General features: G+C 35.1%; 2 non-coding genes and 1 pseudogene across 3 annotated transcripts in view; 1 reads left to right on the top strand and 2 right to left on the bottom strand.

Moving 5' to 3' along the window:
* The window catches only part of LOC143625240 (ATP synthase subunit alpha, chloroplastic pseudogene), a 195,981-nt pseudogene that overhangs the window by 130,339 nt on the left and 47,855 nt on the right, over positions 1 to 17,787 (top strand). The gene's annotated exons all lie outside the window — the stretch shown is intronic.
* TRNAY-GUA (transfer RNA tyrosine (anticodon GUA)) lies at positions 6,254 to 6,337 on the bottom strand. Its single transcript has one exon. It is a non-coding gene; the product is annotated as a tRNA-Tyr (tRNA).
* Positions 6,518 to 6,589, bottom strand: TRNAE-UUC (transfer RNA glutamic acid (anticodon UUC)). Its single transcript has one exon. It is a non-coding gene; the product is annotated as a tRNA-Glu (tRNA).

Consider the following 17,787-nt stretch of genomic DNA (forward strand, 5'->3'; position numbering starts at 1 on the left):
CAATTATGAGTTGGGTGCTTTAACCATTCAGCCATGGATGCTTAGCGGGTCATAGTGAATGACCAGATTCCAATTCAAATGGAATTTTTCAACTAAAGCAATGAGATGATTAAATGGAATTCTTTTAGTTCTAATAAATCAGGAGGAATTTAATGATAGGACATGAATTCAAGTCCTGGATTTTTGAATTGAGAGAGATATTGAGAGAGATCAAGAATTCTCACTATTTCTTAGATTCCTGGACCCAATTCAATTCAGTGGGATCTTTCATTCACATTTTTTCCACCAAGAACGTTTTATAAAACTTTTTGACTCCCGAATTTGGAATATCCTACTTTTACACAATTCACAGGGTTCAACAAGCAATCTATATTTCACGATCAAGGTTGTATACTCTTTGGAGTAGCGGTCCTTATATATCGTATTAACAATCGAAATATGGTCGAAAGAAAAATTCTCTATTTGATAGGGCTTCTTCCTATACCTATGAATTCCATTGGACCAGAAATGATACATTGGAAGAATCCGTTGGGTCCTCCAATATCAATTGGTTGATTGTTTCGCTCTTGTATCTTCCAAAAGGAAAAAAGATCTATGAGAGTTCTTTCCTGAATCCGAAAGAGAGTACTTGGGTTCTCCCAATAACTAAAAATTTAGCATGCCTGAAGCTAACTGGGGTTCACGGTGGTGGAGGGACTGGATCGGAAAAAAGAGCGATTCTAGTTGTAAGATATCTAATGAAACCGTCACTGGAATTGAGATATTATTCAAAGAGAAAGATCTCAAATATCTGGAGTTTGTCTTTGTATATTATAGGGATGATCCAAAGGTACGGAATGTATCGTCAAATATTCAATATGATTCCACAAGATCTAGTTTCGTTCAAGTAAGGGATTCTAGCCAATTGAAAGGATCTTCTGATCAATTCAGAGATCATTTTGATTCCATTAGTAATGAGGATTCGGAATATCACACATTGCTTAATCAAAGAGAGATTCAACAACTAAAAGAAAGATCGCTTCTTTGGGATCCTTCCTTTCTTCAAACGGAAGGAACAGAGATAGAATCAAACCGATTACCGAAATGCCTTTCTGGATATTCCTCAATGTCCCGGCTATTCACGGAACGTGAGAAGCAGATGATTAATCATATGCTTCCGGAAGAAATCGAAGAATTTATTGGGAATCCTTCAAGATCCGTTCGTCTTTTTTCTCTGACACATGGTTAGAACTTCATCTGGGTTCGAATCCTACTGAGAGGTCCACTAGAGATCAGAAATTGTTGAAGAAACAACAAGATATTTCTTTTCTCACGTGATCGGAAAATAAAGAAACGGTTAATCTATTAAAGATAATTACATATTTACAAAATACCGTCTCAATTCATCCTATTTCATTAGATTTGGTATGTGATATGATTCCGAAGGATGAACCGGATATGGACAGTTCATCAAGATTTCATTCTTGAACAAAAATCCATTTTTTTATTTCATCTATTCCATGACCGGAACAGGGGAGGCTACACGTTACACCACGATTTTGAATCAGAAGAGAGATTTCAAGAAATGGCAGATTTATTCACTCTATCAATAACCGAGCCGGATCTGGTGTATCATAAGAGATTTGCCTTTTTTCTATTAATTCCTATGGATTGGATCCAAAACAATTCTTGAATGGGGTATTCAACACCTGGTATGAATGGAAAACGACTTGGTTTTATTGGTTCTATTTCCTATTTTTTATGAAGAGAATGAATCTTTTTATCGAAGGATCAGAAAAAAGGGTCCGGATCTCCTGCGGGAATGATCTGGAAGAGCCAAAACCAAAAATAGTGGTATTTGCTAGCAACAACATAATGGAGGCAGTCAATCAATATAGATTGATCCGAAATCTGATTCAATTCCAACGTAGCACCCATAGGTACATAAGAAATGTATTGAATCGATACTTTTTAATGAATAGATCCGATCGCAACATCGAATATGGATTTCAAAGGGAACAAATAAGAAAGGATACTCTGAATCATAGAACTCTAATGAAATATACGATCGAATTTGAAAAAGTGTCAGAAGAGATGGTTCGATCTCTTATTTTTTTTTTCTCGAACCGAGTGATCCATGAATCGGGATCCTGATGCATATAGATACAAATGGTCCACTGGGAGCAATAATTTCCAGGAACATTTGGAATATTTGGTTTCTGAGCAGAAGATCCGTTTTCAAGTAGTGTTCGATCGATTATGTATTAATCCATATTCGATTTATTGGTCTGAGGTTATCGACAAAAACGATTTTTCTAAGCCACTTCGTTTCTTTTTGTCCAAGTTGCTTCTTTTTTTGTCAAACTCACTTCCTTTTTGTTTGTCAGTTTCGGGAATATCCCCATTAATAGGTCCGAGATCTACATCTATGAATTGAAAGGTCCGAACGACCCACAGTTTTTAGAATCAATAGGTCTTCAAATCGTTCATTGAAAAAATTGAAACCCTTCTTATTGGATGATCGTGAGACTTGCCAAAAATCGAAATTCTTGATCAATGGAGGAACAATATCACCGTTTTTGTTCAATAAGATACCAAAGTGGATGATTGACTCATTCCATACTAGAAAGAATCGCAGGAAATCCTTTGATAACACGGATTCCTATTTCTCAATGATATTCCATGATCAATACGATTGGCTGAATCCTGTGAAATCATTTCATATAAGTTCATTGAGATCTTCTTTTTATAAAGGAAATAAACTTTGATTCTTGAATAATCCACATCACTTCTTCTTCTATTGTAACAAAAGATTCCCCTTTTATGTGGAAAAGGCCCGTATCAATAATGATGATTTTATGTATGGTCAATTTCTCAATATCTTGTTCATTCGCAACAAAATATTTTCTTTGTGCGTCGGTAAAAAAAACATGCTTTTTGGGGGAGAGATACTATTTCAGCAATCGAGTCACAGGTATCTAACATATTCATACCTAAGGCTTTTCCACAAAGTGGTGACGAAACGTATAACTTGTACAAATCTTTCCATTTTCCAACTCGATCCAATCCATTGGTTCGTAGAGCTATTTACTCGATCGCAGACATTTCTGGAACACCTCTAACAGAGGGACAAATTGTCAATTTTGAAAGAACTAATTGTCGACCTCTTTCATATATGAATCTATCTGATTAACAAGGGAAGAACTTGTATCAGTATCTCAATTTCAATTCAAACATGGTTTTGAGTCACACTCCATGTTCTGAGAAGTCTTTATCATCCGAAAAGAGGAAAAAACAGAGTCTTTGTCTAAAGAATTGCGTTGATAAAAAGCAGATGTATAGAACTTTTCAACGAGATACTGCTTATTCAACTCACTCAAAATGGAATTTATTCCAAACATATATGCCATGGTTCCTTACTTCGACAGGGTATAGATATCTAAAGTTTTTATTTTTAGATACTTTTTCAGACCTATTGCCGATACTAAGACTAAGTAGCAGCCAAAAATTTGTATCCATTTTTCATGATATTATGCATGGATCAAATAAATCATGGCGAATTCTTCAGAAAAAATTATGCCTTCCACAATGGAATCTGATAAGTGAGATAGTAAGTGTTTCCATAATCTTCTTCTGTCCGAAGAAATGATTCATCGAAATAATGAGTCACCATTGATATCGACACATCTGAAAATTGTTCGGGAGTTCCTCTATGCAATCCTTTTCCTTCTTCTTGTTGCTGCATTTCTCGTTTGTACACATCTTCTCTTTGTTTTTGGGGCCTCTAGTGAGTTACAGACAGAGTTTGAAAAGGTAAAATCTTTGATGATTCCATTATCTATGATTGAGTTGCGAAAACTTCTGGATAGGTATCCAACATCTGAACCGAATTCTTTCTGGATAAAGAATCTCTTTCTAGTTGCTCTGAAACAATTTGGAGCTTTTTTAGGAGGCAACATGCTATTGGGTGGTGGTCCTGCTTATGAGGTCAAATCAAGATGCTCTAAGAAGAAATATTTGAATATCAATCTCATCGGTATCATCAATCTCATAAGTATCATACCAAATCTCATTAATCAAATCATTTTTTCGAGAAATACGAGACATCTAAGTCTTACAAGTAAAGAGATCTATTCATTGATAAGAAAAAGAAAAAAAGTGAACGGGGACAGGATTGATGATAAAATAGAATCCTGGGTTGCAAACAGTGATTCGATTGATGATGAAAAAAGAGAATTCTTTGTTCAGTTCTCCACCTTAACGACAGAAAAAATGATTGATCAAATTTTATTGAGTCTGACTCATAGTGATCATTTATCAAAGAATGACTCTGGTTATCAAATGATTGAACAACCGGGAGCAATTTACTTACGAGACTTAGTTGACATTCATAAAAAGTATCCAATGAATTATGAGTTCAATGCATCCTCTTTAGAAGAAAGACGGATATTCCTTGCTCATTATCAGACAATCACTTATTCACAAACTTCGTGTGGGGCTAATAGTTTTCATTTACCATCTCATGGAAAACCCTTTTCGCTCTGCTTGGCCTTATCTCTCTCTAGGGGTATTTTAGTGATAGGTTCTATAGGAACCGGACGATCTTATTTGGTCAAATACCTAGCGAAAAACTCCTATCTTCCTTTCATTACGGTATTTCTGAACAAGTTCCTGGATAAAAAGTTTCAAGGTTTTGACGATATTGATGCTAGTGATTCTAAAAGATATTTTATCCAATCATCAAAATTACTTTGTATATTTTTGTCAATAGATTTTTAATTTATGGTATATTTATAATAATATTTTATTTAATTATTATTAGTTTTATAATAATAAAAATATAATTATTATTAGTATTTTATAAATATGTTTTATCATTATTGAAGCACTCCAAATTTAGTTGAGGAATGAAATGGTATCAATTTTTTTATAGATCATTCTGCAACGCATTTTTTTGTTTGAATTGAAATCATTATCAAGTAAAAATATCTTCGTTTCCTAATTCCATTGGATTATAGTGGATAAACGTATTCTATAACAGTAAAACAAAATAATTATTTCAGATTCATCGGAATAAATGAATAAATAGATGTATCAAAGAAATAGAATTGGGTCCTACGTAAATTCCATATATGGATTAAGAACAACATATATTGAAGATAGAAGCTAATATAGCATACCAACTTTATTAGAAACAATGTTATACACTACTATAACCCTAATAGAGAGTATGATATAGAGAGTATGATAAGTAAGAAATCAATTTCTTACATACCATACTCTCGGATCTCATAGAATACCACCGATTATAGCCCGTTGATTTCATTTAAGTATAAAAAAAAAATAGAATACTTTTCATTTGATTTCTTCAACTATTGATAAGAATTCAGAAGCCAAGTTTTATTTAAAGTAATTAATCATTTTGACGGGATGTTTTTACGTAAATTATAAGTAGAAAAGCATTAGGAAATAAAATGAACAATGCAGTAGCAATAAATGCAAGAATATTTACTTCCATAATCTCATCGTTTTTTTTTTCACAATAACTTGGGATTTAATCCCATAGAGATGATAAATCTTTCACCTGTCAATTCAATGAATGCATTACCTATCGACGATCTTGAATCGGATCAATATCATGAATAACAATATCTGAGCTAATTAATTAATTCGTCGTCGAGAATTGAATAGTATAACATATGAACATCTTTTATCATTACCGAATCCAAAATGGGATTCCCTGACCAATAAAAAACCCCTATACTTTAACTTTATTTATCCTTCTTTTCTTTATTTTCTATAACCTACCTTCCTTAGGTCTTCTTTATAGAACCATCAAATGAAATCTAACCACCCGCCCGAACTACAAAAACCCAACAAACAGTACAAGCTAAGTGGAAAAAGAGAGGAATTAGGTTCTAAATTTTAATGATCTAAATTTCTTTGGAAGACAAATAAGTATGATAAAGATGAGTCGCGGGAGAAAAGATGGAATATTCTATCAACTCCACTATTTTAGTTATTTTTTAGTTTAGGGTTTGTTCTTTCTTCGACAGAATCCTGAAAAAAAGAAGGGAAACCCTTTCGGAATTCAATTATGCTCTCTATCCCTTCTTTCACAGAAAATCGAGAGGCGAATTGATGTACTTATTGGATCCGTCGGGACTGACGGGGCTCAGGGCGGTGCTCTTACCTCTTGAACTACAATCCCACGGAAATAAGAAGAGATCTAGCAGAAATTTTGGGCCGAGCTGATAGTAGATTGACAAATTGTTGGGCCGAGCTGGATTTGAACCAGCGTAGACATATTGTCAACGAATTTACAATCCGTCCCCATTAACCACTCGGGCATCGACCCAACGCCTAATTCATTTTAGACGTTCCATAATCAACTTCCTTTCGTCTCCCAGGCAGATTTGACAAATACGTATCACTTGATATAAAATACAAAGTCCCACTGAGTAGACTATTAGAAGGACTTGACAAAGATAGATCACTTGATAGAAAATCCCACTCCTTATAGTCTTGAGTATTGGTATACCCCTAGAGGGACTTGAACCCTCGTTTTCTCCGTGAAAGAGAGAGGTCGTAACCACTGGACCATAGGGGCCTTTGGCCACCTTACCTTAATATAACTCAGGCCGAGAGCCACCTTTTGGAGATGAATAGGAGATGAATCAAACCGAAAAACTCGTTAACTATTCTGGAGGTTCATGGTAATCAAATCGAACTTTACCATTAAATTACAACCTTGAAACTTGATTTCATTGGTCTTTCTCATCTTTATATCTCTCATTCACAAAGGGTTCTGCGTTGGATCCAAGATCCTTTACTATCCAGTGGATTAAAGGTGCTTTACAAAAATAGTATTTGACCACTTAAATTATAGTGCGCCGTAAGTCATACTGTCAATTGATGATAAGACAAGAGGGCAATAAAAGAATAGAGAAGACGGAAATATAGATTAGGTATATCCGCGCGTGTTAAGTTAACAAACACAACATTCATATAGTTTTCTGGTATTCAATATTATATTCAAGTAAATATTATATTCAAGTAAATTATAATTTCAATACCGTTATACATTATAATATAAGAAACTGAATCAGTTTTGATATTTGATATTCTAAAAAATCCCAAAGAAGAGTAAGCCTAAATGGTAGAATTCTTTTTCTAGGACTGATTTATAAATTCCGTTCCGGTTGCATCTCTTAAAATAAGTTCAGCACCAATTTTTATTTCACCTATCTCATAGATTCCAGTCAAAGATTCATAGAATTGAAATTCCATCATTGCTAGATCTATAGGATTTTATTTGATATTTGATGGATAATGAGCCAGCCAAAATGGTATTTTTTTTTAGAATTTGATATGGATGAATATAAATAACTGACAATTTCAAAATAATCCGGGATAGACGCAATGTCCACAATACCTGGATTTAATCAGATACAATTTGAAGGATTTTGTTGGTTCATTGATCAGGGTTTGGTAGAGGAACTTTCTAAGTTTCCAAAAATTGAAGATACAAATCAAGAAATTGACTTTGAATTATTTTTGGAAAGATATCAATTGGTAGAACCCTTGATAAAGGAAAGAGATTCTGTGTATGAATAACTCACATATTCTTCTGAATTATATGTATCCGCGAGACTCATTTGGAAAAACGATAGGCGTAAATATATCTAAGAACAAACAATTTTGATAGGAAAGATCCCTCTAATGACTTCTCTGTGAGCTTTTATAGTAAATGGAATCTATAGAATTGTGATCACTCAAATATTGCAAAGTCCCGTGTTGGGTATTATATTTTAGACAGACGCATCGAATCGTTACTCGTTTATAATAATAAAATTAAAGAAAGAAAACAAGACATTATAACGAGTAATTGAAGCATTTGACGTTTGAATTATTATATTATATTTTATTCTTTGGTCTTATCCAAGTGGCGGTGGAGTGAAGACCAAGGCACAAGACTAGTATAAATAGATTATTTAGGTCATTTGTTTAGGTCATGTGTGTATTGTGAGATTTATTATTGTATTAGGAGAGTTTGCCCCCGGGGAAGATATCTCCACGGGTGGTCGTTCCTTTGTATGTATGAATGTGTGTTTGAGTGTTCTTCATGAAAATCATTCGGTTAATGAAATCATACTACTACATCCATCTATTGTGTTTCGATTACATACAATTGTTCATCCTACGTTATTGATTATTGTTAATCGAAACGAACTCTCCAGATCCGTCCATTATTATCATTCAAGAGTGAATACGTGTTACGATCCTAACCCGGATTTGAGCTCCACCGTTAATACCGACTATTCACGCTTCCGCACCGGGGCTCGGTTTAGACAATTGGTATCAGAGCAAGGGTTACCGAATCGTTCAGACTAACCGCTGAACAGATTCATTTCGCTCTTGTATCCGCCTATGGACGTTAAACTTTGATGTTCGTTGAAGTTTTTTTAGGGTGTTTGCATGGATTTGGATGAACTTTGATGATTGAAGGATTATAGATGTGGATTGATGTTTGGGTCGATGATTAGTTCGGAGATTCAACATCAATTTCATGTTTATATATTCAGTTTCGTCCAGATCTATTGATTTCGGTTTGTTTTCGGTCGAACTCGTTTATATTTGATGTTCTAGATTTGAGTGTTTGATGAAATTTATGTTATATTGGTGATTGAATGATGATTTCGTGATGACATGGACTGACTTCTATGATTAATTTCGTGTATCAAGTGTTCAATTTCGGATCTAAGATTTTAGGGCTCATATGTTCAATATTTGGGAAATTCAATTGGGCTGGAATCTGTGTTCGAACTGGTTGTTGCAGATATGTTATGATTCGAGAACTAGATGTTATATGTCAATTTCACTAACAAGTACGCAAGTGTTCGACCAGAAAGCTGCTAATTTGCAGCAAAGTGTACAAGCCGCTGATGCACCATTTTATTTGGATTGTTCGGTAATTTTAGCTGCTGGTCACAAAATGTTACATGCGTTCAGATTGAGGATAGGTTGTATACGAACAATTACCATTTCTGGTTTAGCATATTGTTTAGTTCGGGTAGTCACAGATTTTGAATATATTTCTGATGGTTAATTTAATTCATGATAAGTATGTTGGGATGAGTCAACTCAGTTACTAAGTTTGTGAGGTCTGAGTTGGAACAGTTGCTGATTAACGAGCAGATGATATTGTTGTTGATGTTTTGTTTAATCCACGAGGAGATGCAGTATGCACTGATATGATGTTGGTTCCGAATAAGTTAGTTGCTGATATGAGGTTATAAACGATCGGTTAGCTGGTATAATTGTTGTTTACAAACTGATGTTGCAGCAAGGGCCAAAAAGATAATATATAATTCAGCAATGGTATTATGGTCCGAACAGTTGAGGTGTTGATATTACTGATACAAATAAGATGAACGCTGCTGAATGTTTGCTGTTGGTGCTGCATTATTAACGTATCAGATTTACTCGCAACACTTAATGCGTTGCTGCCTATACATGTTTAGGCTACTGATTTTATTAACGAGCAGGGGCATTTTAGTCTTTTAACAGCTGCTGCACGAATTTTACAAGGTTGCTGGTGCAGGGGAAGAATGGTAATTAACATGGGATGCATCGACATTTCAGTCATTATGGCTGCTGATATGCTGATTTATACTTAGTTTTGCGGCTGTTTCTGCTGATCTTATTAATAAACGTGCTGAAACGAAATGATTTTGGTGCTGAACTGTTTAAGTGCTTAAAAGTGCTGAAACGCACTCTTTAAGGGCTGAAAATTGCTGAAACGTGTTTAAACGAGCTGAAATACACTTTTTGTTGCTGAAATGTGCTGAAACTTGCTGAAACGAAAGAAAACGTGCTGAAACGCACTGTTTAAGTGCTGAGAATTGATGAAACGTGCTGAAACGCACTGTTTAAGTGCTGAAACGAACAAAAACGTGCTGAAACGCACTGTTTAAGTGCTGAAATGAACAAAAACATGCTGAAACGCACTGTTTAAGTGCTGAAAATTGCTGAAATGAACAAAAACGTGCTGTTTTTGCTTCTGTTTGCTGTCAAAACGTGCTGAATATTGCTGATTCGTTGCTGAAAACGCGCTGATTTGTGCTTAAACGAGCTGTTTAACGTGCTGAACAGCTGTTAAACGAGCTGAAATGCACTGAAATTGCTTATTAGTTGCTGAAATGTGCTGATTCATTGATGTTGTTGCTGATATACGAGCTGAACGTGCTGTTTTTGTGCTGAAAAGGGCCAAAAATGCACTGAAATTTGCTGATTTAATGTTGTCAAAGGTGCTGTTAACGGGATGATTATTTGCAAGGTTGACTTTCAAAGTCAAACGGGCCAAGATGAAGAAATGAATGTATGCTCGCTTATCCGTTGACTTTTTGACAATGTGTTCTAAATGAAAATTGTTTACCCAAGTATGAGTGACCATTTGGAAGTGACTTTTCTGGTCAATTCAGCCGTTGACTATGTCGGGTCAACGAGGGGTATTTTGGTCATTTTTGAAGATTTTTGAGCAAAAATTTGAGCAAAAGTCACAAAAAATTCACAACTTCAACAAGGTGCTTACAAGAACATGATGGTTGATTTATCCGGATCATTTCAAGAGTTGACCATGTCAAATGTCAACTTTCAACCACAAAAGGTATCTTGTAATGAGTTTATTTTGAATATTTATCAACAATTCTCGATAGGGATGGTCAAGATTGTTTGAATTGAAGATGTTCACCCGCACTTGATTTAAAGACACATTTGTTTATGACATTGCAACGAGATTGGGGGAGAAAATTACATGGAATTTCATTGCAAATTTTGGTCGAATCAAGTGAAAGACTCACTTTAAAGAAAAATTTGAGTTTATTTCCTTTTGCGGTTTAGGATTAACTCGTAGTTGATCATTGAAGTTTGAATCCTCTCTTATGCCTATACAACTATATCCGAAAGAGATAAAGAGAAGATGATTTGAAATGAAAAATGGAAGACGCTTATTGGGAGGGGGAGAATTTCTATGAAAGGCATCGGGTTATGAGGTGATCGTGAAAGTGATTCGATGGCATCGGTCTAAGGGGGAGATTGTTGGGAATTATATTTTAGACCGACGCATCGAATCGTTACTCGTTTATAATAATAAAATTAAAGAAAGACAACAAGACATTATAACGAGTACTTGAAGCATTTGACGGGTGAATTATTATATTATATTTTATTTTGGTCTTATCCAAGTGGCGGCGGAGTGAAGACCAAGGCACAAGACTTGTATAAATAGATGATTTAGGTCTTTTGTATAGGTCATGTGTGTATTGTGAGATTTATTATTGTATTAGGAGAGTTTGCTCCCGGGGAAGATATCTCCCCGGGTGGCCGTTCCTTTGTATGTATGAATGTATGTATGAGTGTTCTTCATGACAATCATTCGGTTAATGAAATCATACTACTACATCCATCTATTGTGTTTCGATTACATACAATTGTTCATCCTACTTTATTGATTATTTTTAATCGAAACGAACTCTCCACATCCGTCCATTATTATCGTTCAAGAGTGAATACGTGTTACGATCCTAACCCGGATTTGAGCTCCACCGTTAATACCGACTATTCACGCTTCCGCACCGGGGCTCGGTTCTCACATCCCGGTATTTATTACCAGTCAGAATTAAAAGATAATTGAATTTCGGTCTATACCGGCACCATAATATCAGATTGGGGAGGAAGACTAGAATTAGAAATTGATAGAAAAGCAAGGATATGGGTTCGTTTGAGTAGGCAACAAAAAATATCTATTCTAGTTCTATTATCAGCGATGGGGTTGAATATAAGAGAAATTATAGAGAATGTTTGCTATCCTGAACTATTTTTGTCTTTTCTAAATGATAAAAAAAATAGGGTCAAAAGAAAATGCTATTTTGGAATTTTATCAACAATTTGCTTGTGTAGAGGGAGATCCGGTATTTTTTGAATCCTTATCTAAGGATTTACAAAAAAAATTCTTTCAACAAAGATGTGAATCGGGAGGGATTGGTCTACGAAACATGAATCGGAGACTAAACCTTGATAAACCCCAGAACAATACATTTTTGTTACCACGAGATATATTGGCAGCCGCGGATCGTTTGATTCGAATCAAATTTGGAATGGGTACACTTGACGATATGAATCATTTGCAAAATAAACGTATTCGTTCTGTAGCGGATCTTTTACAAGAGCAATTTGGGTTGGCCTTAGTTCGTTTAGAAAATATGGCTCGAGGAAACATATATACAACACTTAGGCATAACTGGACACCAACTCCTCAAAATTTGGTAAATTCAACTCCATTAACAGATACTTATAAATTTTTTTTCCGTTTACACCCATTATCTCAAGTTTTCGATCGAACTAATCCATTGACACAAATAGTTCATGGGAGAAAATTGAGTTATTTGGGCCAAGGGGATTGACTGCGCGAACTGCTACTTTTCCAATACGAGATATTCATCCTAGTCACTATGGGCGTATTTGTCCAATTGACACATCTGAAGGAATAAATGTTGGACTTATTGGATCCTTAGCAATTCATGCGAGGATTGGTCGTTGGGGGTCTCTAGATAGTCCGTTTTATAAAATTTTTGAGAGATCAAAAGGGGCACAGATGCTTTATTTATCACTAGGTAGAGATGAATACTATATGGTAGCGGCAGGAAATTCTTTGGCCTTGAATCAAGGTATTCAGGAAGAACAGGTTGTTCCAGCTCGATATCGTCAAGAATTCCTGACTATTGCATGGGAACAGGTTCATCTTCAAAGTATTTTTGCCTTCTAATATTTTTCTATTGGAGCTTCCCTCATTCCTTTTATCGAGCATAATGACTCGAATTAGGCTTTAATGAGTTCTAATATGCAACGCCAAGCAGTCCCTCTTTCTCAATCCGAGAAGTGCATTGTTGGAACTGGATTGGAAGGCCAAGCGGCTCTAGATTCAGGGGCTCTTGCTATAGCCTAACACGAAGGAAAGATTTTTTATACCGATACTGACAAGATCCTTTTATCAGGTAATGGAGATACTCTAAGGATTCCATTAGTTATGTATCAACGTTCCAACAAGAATACTTGTATGCATCAAAAACCCCAGTGTTAGTGCACGGTTTTGCGTCTTGAGTCTTTGTAATTGTCGTTAACGTTTTGTTTATTATTTAATGTAATAATTAGATTAATTATTATCTAGTTCGTTATGTGTAAAGTCTAGTTCGCTAGGGGATGTTAGCGAACTAAGACATTAAGTGTATTCCCTCCTGATTCGTTAGGGGATGTTAACGAATAAGGGGGTGTTTCGTTTAATTAATGTATGTAACGAAGTAGTGTCTGGTTCGCTAGGGGATGTTAGCGAACCAGACCTGTCTTCTATATATAGTGAACACTGTTCACACGTAATTTAAGTTTTGAGAGTTAATTATCGAAACCTTTTCTGATTCCTCTCTCGATCTTCATCTTAATATTATACGAACTACCTATATACAGATACTGATAATACATATACATATACAACATTAAATCTAAGGTAATTATGAGCTAGATCAATATAAACGTATTAATTGATTATACACAGATCTGAGATCTGTTATTGTTATTGTTACTGGATTGATACGAATGAATCGGGTTCCAACAAGTGGTATCAGAGCTGCTGGTGCTCAATTACACTTGGTTTGGTGTTTAATTAGATTTCGATATTGTTAGTTTTTCTGTTTAAGTGAATTGGACTAAGTTTATTTTGAATTGATTGAATTATGGACGAATTGGAGTGAATTCGTGTTGGTTAAGGTATTAGTACGGGTTTGTGAGTTGGAATTGAGGTTTGATTTGTATTGTGTGGATTGGTATTGGTTTTTGGTTTAAGTCCGAAACAGAGTTTATGTTCTGATAAAATTGGATCGGTAATCGGAGTTGTTTGGTATCGAGGATTAGTGTATTAGATTCGCGATGATGTTACGAGTATTTTGGTAGGTCATTTGTGTGATTTGGTTATGAATAGAGGTTGTATTACAAATTTACGTATTCTGGGTTTCGGGGTTTATTGTTCATCAAATCCAAATTTCTGGAAATCTTCTTTTAAGATTTGAAGATTTGAAGATGAATCTGATTCGTTATCATCTTTATGGTGATTAGTTTTATTATTCACTTTGATTCGTTATCTAAATTAGTTGATTCGTCATAACTTTCAAGTGATTCTCTAGCCGGTTCGTATCATTTGTTAGTTCGTGTCAGCTGATTCGTTACCTGGATTAACTGATTTGTGTGACACGCGTCCACTTTGGGATTTGTGTCATAACAACCTTTGCCACGTGGCATAAGGTGTCAGAGTTTGTTACAAACGGTTTTAACAACCTGATTTGTTATAGTTGATTCGCTATCAACTATAGATGACTTGTTATCTCATTTCGCTAAGGTTTTCTTGGTGATTCGTTACTGATTATTCGCTAATTCGCTAAGTTGATACTTTGTGATTCGCTTAGTTAATTTGTTAGTCTTTTGATTCGTTGATTGATTCGTTAAACTCAATTGCGATTCCTTGACTGATCAATCTTAACTTCGTTAAGATTTGATTCGTTATTTTACTGTTCACAATTCGCTACAACTGTTCATAGTTCGCTACAACTGTTTACAGTTAGTTAACCTTATTCGTTGTTTGATTCATTACACCCTTGAACTTTCAAACTTGTCAAAGATGGCCGGTATATATGCATTGGCGTCCCAGAACATGTTGATGAAACAAATGTTGCAACTTGATACCGAGATAGGTTCACATTCGAAATGTCCAAGATTGATGAAGTTCAGTGACTTTGCCTAGTGGGAACCTAGGTTTCGTGCTCATCTAGGATCAGTTCATCCGGACTGTTCTTATTGTTAGATAAAGTCTATACAGTTCCTATGATTGGAGATGAGACTATTGGTTATACACCAAAGGCCATTTCACAATACTCAGTTGAAGAAAAGAAAGCACTAGAGATAGAAACAAAGGCTTATTCTACTCTAACCATAGCTTTGCCTGAGAATATTTTTCATCAAGTGGGTAGCATAAAAATATGTGCTTCTTTGTTTCAACATATCCGAATGAGGAGTATGGGAAATATAGCTGAAAGCAAGAATGTGATGCTTAAGTTTCAATTCAGAAACTTTAATTTAATCAAAGGTGAGACAGTTGAAGAAATGATAACAAGATTCAATCACTTGATTGCTAAAATGGACAAGATGAAGTTGGAAGTTTCTGAGAGAGATAAAATTGACACAATTAAGAGTGTACTTCCAAGTTCTTATTCCACATTCTTAATGGTTCTCAAGGAGAATAATTATTTCTTGAATGAAGATTTGACTGCTATTGAATTCTTACAAAAGATTGAAGCTAGGGAATATGATCTTAAGTGCCAGAAATCTTCTAAGGAAAGTCAAGATCCTTCTTTCTATGGTGGTAGTATGCCTCTAAGTTCAACTATTTCTCCACTAACTGCTTTCCTTACTCAAGCTGCAAGTGAGAATGCTACTACAATGTATAGTGATCCACGAGCATGTTTCTACAAAGCTGGAAATACTGGATCTTCTGGTATCTCTAGTTCATATGGAGGATTGGGAACTTCATCATCTACAAGTCAATTCTAATCTCAAACTAATGTAAACATAAAGGAAGCTGAACAAAACTTTGCATTTTTGCCTGCCTTTATATCTTCTTACGAGAATTTGGTGAGTAGCAAGATTGCTACAAGTGATTTAACCGATGAAGACTATGATCAAATTGATCCTGATGATCTTGAACTCATGGATTTAAAGTGGAACATGACAATGATTGTTCGTAAGGTAAAAAGATTTATGCAAAGGACCGGAAAAGATCTTCCTGCCCTGAATAAGGAGTTTGGTTTTGACAAGTTGAAGGTTTAATGTTATAATTGTTAAAGAATTCGGATACTTTGCGAAAGAATGTGACAAGCCAAAGAAGAAGTATACTGGTCCTAGTGGTCAAAATCAAAACTCTTCTACACCACGAGTCAATGATACTTAAAAGAAACCGTCTACTTCTGGGTCACATGCAGTGTTAGTTGATGGAGGTGATTGGTCACAACGACTACTGTGCAATGATAACCAAGCTAATCTAGCTATGTTTGGGTTTCCTGAATACACACAAGATATAAGTGGAAGTGAAGTTTCTTCTGACGCTGAAACTGAGTTTGAATCTGATAATCAAAGTGAAAAGCTTCCAACTTGCTTTGCTTGTATGGCTAAGATCAGTGATTCTGCTACATCTGCTTGCATGGCCAAACAAAGCGAGGTTAGTATATCAAATTCTAAATTATCATGTGTTGATTGTGAGTATAATAAGTCAAAGATAGACTTATTAAAACTTCAAAATGATAATCTGTTAAAAGAGATTGTGTCTTTAAAAGATACTTATAGGCAATCCTTGACCTCTCAAATCAACTCGAGAGAGAAAATTGAGGCATTGACTATTAGCAATCATGATCTTAAAGCCAAGTTATCAGTGAAAATGACAATCAATGACCATAAGTTTCAAGAAATCTTGAAACATCGTTCGAAAATAACCGAACTTGAAAATGAGGTTCTTGAGTTGAAGAAAAAATTGGGTAAATTTCGGAATTCCTCGTTTTTGTTGAATGAAATTTTTGAAGTTTCTGGAAAATAAAAGGATTCAATGAAAGGTATAGGTTTTGTTGAAATTCCACCACCATTTCACAATGATTATAAAATTAATCCTTTTGCTCCAACTGAAGAAGATGTTATTCCTAAAAAGCCTGTGATTTCAGAAAATTCTAAACAAAGTAAATCTGAAACTGTTAAAACCCAATCAGTTTCTCAGAAACCTCATGTTCAAAGCAACAAAGTTTTTGTTGAAAATGTTGACAAAGTTATCATCGAGGATGTGTTTGAACCTGAGATTATACACAAGAATAAGAACATTCCAAGTTCTAATCTCATACTGTGTGAACCTCATGAATTTGAGGAGGCTATGTATGGTTCGTACACAACTAAGATGAAGCAAGATGTTTTTGTCAAACCGATGAAGGCTAAGAAACCAGAAAAACCCAAAATTTCTGATGAGGATTTGTTGCGTTTTATAAATCCTAATGCACTTAAGCCGTCATCTGCTAGAGTGTTTAAGTTAAAGGGGATGGATACGATGTTCACTGAAAAAGACATTCCTCTTAGTATCATTAAACCTGAACTGATTGAGAGTGTGTTTTACAATGAAACTTCCAAAGTTCATGAACTTGAACGTCAATATGCTCATGCAAAAACCTCAGTTTCATCAGATCTGATGACAAGAGAAAAGCAAGTTTTAAAACAAGCTAAACAAGTTAAATTTGTAAAATCTACCGGAACTGACACGTTGAAAAGTTTTTCAAACTATTCTAATTTAGATTTTTACTTGAAAAAGAAATGCGGAGTTGCTAAGAGCATGACCAAAAATGTGAGTCATCATCAAAATTATGTTTCATTCGTTCCATCTACTTCTCAACATCATCGTGTAGACATGCGGAGTTGCTTTCTTTGTGGTAAACATGGTCATGTTGTAAGAAAGTGTAGCCAGAATATCCATCAGAACCTTCATCCTTTTATCAAGGACCACTCTAAGCCGGTTCCTGTAGTAAAAGAGATTCTGAAACGACCAGTGTCGTATGCTGATGATACTTATATCATGTTTTCAGATGTACATCCTTGAAAAGTGGTTCATATGAATGAAACTCATGGTTCTGTCAAACCTAAGTTTATTCCTACTGAACCACTATGCAAAAATGTTAA

This window comes from Bidens hawaiensis, unplaced genomic scaffold (assembly GCF_021521415.1).
Source record: "Bidens hawaiensis isolate Kalapana, Puna unplaced genomic scaffold, B.hawaiensis_p1.1 tig00004021_1, whole genome shotgun sequence".
Taxonomy (NCBI): domain Eukaryota; kingdom Viridiplantae; phylum Streptophyta; class Magnoliopsida; order Asterales; family Asteraceae; genus Bidens; species Bidens hawaiensis.